We start from the raw sequence: 4718 nt of genomic DNA, 5'->3' as shown, positions 1-4718 counted from the left end.
TGTCGGCCACTAGGGTCGCTAATCTTACTCACACAGCTACCTCATTGCGCCTCTTTTTTTCTTTGCGTCATGTGCTGTTTGGGGAGGGTTTTTTGGAAGGGACATCCTGCGTGACACTGCAGTGCCACTCCTAGATCGGCCCGGTGTTTGTGTCGGCCACTAGGGTCGCTTATCTTACTCACACAGCGACCTCGGTGCAAATTTTAGGACTAAAAATAATATTGTGAGGTGTGAGGTATTCAGAATAGACTGAAAATGAGTGTAAATTATGGTTTTTGAGGTTAATAATACTTTGGGATCAAAATGACCCCCAAATTCTATGATTTAAGCTGTTTTTTAGTGTTTTTGGAAAAAAACACCCGAATCCAAAACACACCCGAATCCGACAAAAAAAATTCGGTGAGGTTTTGCCAAAACGCGTTCGAACCCAAAACACGGCCGCGGAACCGAACCAAAAACCAAAACACAAAACCCGAAAAATGTCAGGCGCTCATCTCTACTAGTGACAGGCAGTAATAGATGAGGTGAGATGGATGCAGGGTTGGAGTGGGTGCTATGGCTAGTGACAGGCAGTAATAGATGGGGTGAGATGGATGCAGGGTTGGAGTGGGTGCTATAGGTAGTGACAGGCAGTAATAGATGGGGTGAGATGGATGCAGGGTAGGAGAGGGTGATATGGCTAGTGACAGGCAGTAATAGATGGGGTGAGATGGATGCAGGGTTGGAGTGGGTGCTATGGCTAGTGACAGGCAGTAATAGATGGAGTGAGATGGATGCAGGGTCGGAGTTGGTGCTATGGCTAGTGACAGGCAGTAACAGATGGGGTGATATGGATGCAGGGTTGGAGTGGGTGCTATGGCTAGTGACAGGCAGTAATAGATGGGGTGAGATGGAAGCAGGGTAGGAGTGGGTGCTATGGCTAGTGACAGGCAGTAATAGATGGAGTGAGATGGATGCAGGGTCGGAGTTGGTGCTATGGCTAGTGACAGGCAGTAACAGATGGGGTGATATGGATGCAGGGTTGGAGTGGGTGCTATTGTAATATAATTTCTGTTTTTTTTTTATTGGAAAAAGGTAGGTCACGTAATTACTAGTGTGATTTCCCTGTAATCTTCTATTACCTAAGAAGCTATGAACTTTCTCTTGTTTTCCCTTCCGGTCCTAGTCCAATGTATCGCAAGAATTTCCCACTGGTCAGTGATGAATGATGATTTCAAACAATGTATTTAATGAGGTTGGTTCTTTACAACAGAAGAATTTAAGACACTTGTAAAGATATGATTATTTAACTCTAACAACACAACCAATAGTGTCAACAACAGTGTAACCCATTTTAACAATATTTATTATACTGGAACCCTTGTTGCTGGTAGTAATGACTCTCTCCTATATCAGGTCCCCTAAATGTAAAATAGATTAGTTAAATCCTTACAACATTTATTATACAATAAGTTTTGAGTGAATCAACATGTAATTTACCTTCTCTATCAGCTAAATAAAGTCCGACCCTTTATACTTCCTCTACAAAAACAAGTAGACCAGTATGACTGCTGCCAACTGTTTAGATAGCTACATTATCCCCAATATAATGTCCCGATTGGTTGGAGTACTCTATCTTTCGTTGGTGCACATTTAGATAGTTTTTTAATAATGCCCCTCCAATAAGTCTGAGTCACTGGGGAATAGGTTATGTCTCGGAGGGGTGGACAAATAAAGCTACTGAGTGAGCCGCAATAAAGCCGATATAGTTCCTAGCGAGACTAGACTGAACTGGTGGGGTCTAATTCCGAATCCCTATCTTCATGTAGAGTTCGTAAAGTTAGCTGGACGACTCGTCTATGATAATGTAGGCTTTCTTTTGTAATCCTGCTCTGGCTCTATCGGTACTCTGCTGAAGCCACAAACAACTACGTAAGGCGTCACTTCCTAGCGGACTATGGTGTCAGTGATAACCTCAAGACAGGTAACAATAGCCAATGACTTCTCAGCTGGGGATGACCACTATTAGATTGTTACTGAAGAATAATCCTAGCGACTGCTGGGACGAATACACAGAGGTTGAGAACGCTGTAGCGGATACTCTGTTATTCTAAACTCCTTTGTAGGACCTTTCCTCCTGACTCATAGTATATAGTATATATATATATATATATATATGCCTGGAGCAGTATAAGTTCCAGTGGTGACTACTGTCATATAGCACTCATCATTCTTCCGGAAAGTTCTCTAGGATAGGAGTTATACACGTAGGTCTAGATCTCTTAGTTTGGGTAGGAGTTTAGGGGTCCGATATTTACTGGGCTAGATTAACGCTGCGGAACATCTATAACATATATATTTATATATATATATATATATATATAGAGCCACGGTCTTCATAATGTCTCTCCTAATATCTAGCCAGAGTGATGGCGTAGAAACATCTGATATTGGGGAACTGAGTGGCTGATGAGAATGCTGGGAGAGTTCGGGTTAAATACCTTAATAGGGATCCCGCTGCTGCTCCTGCACCGCCTGTTCGGGTAACAGGGCTGCCCACAGCTGTTCCCTCTGGCCGGCTCTGGCCGTCAGCAGCTGCTCCGACTTCCAGCCCGCCCCCGCACCTCCTCCAGGCGTGTCCGCAGGCCGTCAGCCGCACCTCCGCTATTCTTCCCGGCTGTCAGTCAGCTGCCGCTCCGCCTTCCAGCCCGCCTCCGTACCTCCTCCAGGCGTGTCCGCAGGCTGTCAGCCGCACCTCCGCTCTTCTTCCCGGCTGTCAGTCAGCTGCCGCTCCGCCTTCCAGCCCGCCTCCGTACCTCCTCCCGGCGTGTCTGCAAGCCGTCAGCAGTCCTTCCGCTCTACACCGCTGCCTGGCTCACCGCTCGGTTAGTTGTCTTCTGCCGGGGTCAGATTCTCTCTCCTCTGGGCTGCTTGTCGGGTGATGCGGAGAATTTCACTCTCTGTACCGCACTGAGGATTCAGCGACCGGAGCCACACAGTCCCGCTTCTCCTTGTCCTCTCGAGGTAAGTGCGCAGCTCCTTTTTCTTAACGGCTGTCTGAAGGCACGAGACTCGGTGTAGCCGGCTCGTGGATTTGATCCAACAGTCTTTTAACCACGCGCTGGCCCCCTGCACCTGTCCAACTACTGCCAGCAGTGTGCACTATATGTGGCCACAGGCACCCATTTTTCCACTGTCACCAATGTATACAGTATATACTGAACACAGCATCCGGGTTATTATATGTACATACCAATATATATATATATACAATTATTATTTCACAAAGAGTCAAATAACCATACGTATGGAATCCACAGCCAGGTGGAATGCGGTGGGGGTGTCACACTATGGCTAATGACAGGCAGTAATAGATGGAGTGAGATGGATGCAGGGTAGGAGTGGGTGCTATGGCTAGTGACAGGCAGTGATAGATGGGGTGAGATGGATGCAGGGTCAGAGTGGGTGCTATGGCTAGTGACAGGCAGTAATAGATGGGGTTATATGGATGCAGGGTAGGAGAGGGTGCTATGGCTAGTGACAGGCAGTAATAGATGGGGTGAGGTGGATGCAGGGTTGGAGTGGGTGTATGGCTAGTGTCAGGCAGTGATAGATGGGGTGAGATGGATGCAGGGTAGGAGTGGGTGCTATGGCTAGTGACAGGCAGTAATAGATGGGGTGAGATGGATACAGGGTTAGAGTGGGTGATATGGCTAGTGACAGGCAGTAATAGATGGGGTGAGATGGATGCAGGGTTGGAGTGGGTGCTATGGCTAGTGACAGGCAGTAATAGATGGGGTGAGATGTATGCAGGGTAGGAGTGGGTGCTATGGCTAGTGACAGGCAGTAATAGATGGAGTGAGATGGATGCAGGGTAGGAGTGGGTGCTATGGCTAGTGACAGGCAGTAATAGATGGGGTGAGATGTATGCAGGGTAGGAGTGGGTGCTATGGCTAGTGACAGGCAGTAATAGATGGGGTGAGATGGATGCAGGGTCACAGTGGGTGCTATGGCTAGTGACAGGCAGTAATAGATGGGGTGAGATGGATGCAGGGTTGGAGTGGGTGCTGTGGCTAGTGACAGGCAGTAATAGATGGGGTGAGATGGATGCAGGGTAGAAGTGGATGCTATGGCTAGTGACAGGCAGTAATAGATGGGGTGAGATGGATGCAGGGTAGGAGTGGGTGCTGTGGCTAGTGACAGGCAGTAATAGATGGGGTGAGATGGATGCAGGGTAGAAGTGGATGCTATGGCTAGTGACATGCAGTAATAGATGGGGTGAGAAGGATGCAGGGTTGGAGTGGGTGCTATGGCTAGTGACAGGCAGTAATATATGGGGTGAGATGGATGCAGGGTTGGAGTAGGTACTATGTCTAGTGACAGGCAGTAATAGATGGGGTGAGATGGATGCAGGGTTGGAGTGGGTACTATGGCTAGTGAAAGCCAGTATAGATGGGGTGAGATGGATGCAGTGTTGGAGTGGGTGCTATGGCTATTGACAGGCAGTAATAGATGGGTTGAGATGGATGCAAGGTAGGAGTGGGTGCTATGGCTAGTTACAGGCAGTAATAGATGGGGTGAGACGGATGCAGGGTGGAGTGGGTGCAATGGCTAGTGACAGGCAGTAATAGAAGAGGTGAGATGGATGCAGGGTTGGAGTGTGTGCTATGACAAGTGACAGGCAGTCAATAGATGGGGTGAGATGGATGCAGGGTAGGAGTGGGTGATATGGCTAGTGA

General features: G+C 47.9%; 1 long non-coding RNA gene across 1 annotated transcript; it reads right to left on the bottom strand.

Annotated features, from left to right (window-relative positions):
• Positions 1–1205: 1205 nt before the first annotated feature.
• Positions 1206–2988, bottom strand: LOC134927081 (uncharacterized). The gene is made up of 2 exons (XR_010177550.1): positions 2481–2988; positions 1206–1400 (listed from the first exon to the last, which is right to left on the bottom strand). It is a non-coding gene; the product is annotated as an uncharacterized LOC134927081 (long non-coding RNA).
• Positions 2989–4718: the final 1730 nt, after the last annotated feature.

The sequence above is a fragment of the Pseudophryne corroboree genome, chromosome 5 (assembly GCF_028390025.1).
Source record: "Pseudophryne corroboree isolate aPseCor3 chromosome 5, aPseCor3.hap2, whole genome shotgun sequence".
Lineage (NCBI taxonomy): Eukaryota > Metazoa > Chordata > Amphibia > Anura > Myobatrachidae > Pseudophryne > Pseudophryne corroboree.
This window is presented reverse-complemented; position numbering and strand designations above follow the sequence as displayed.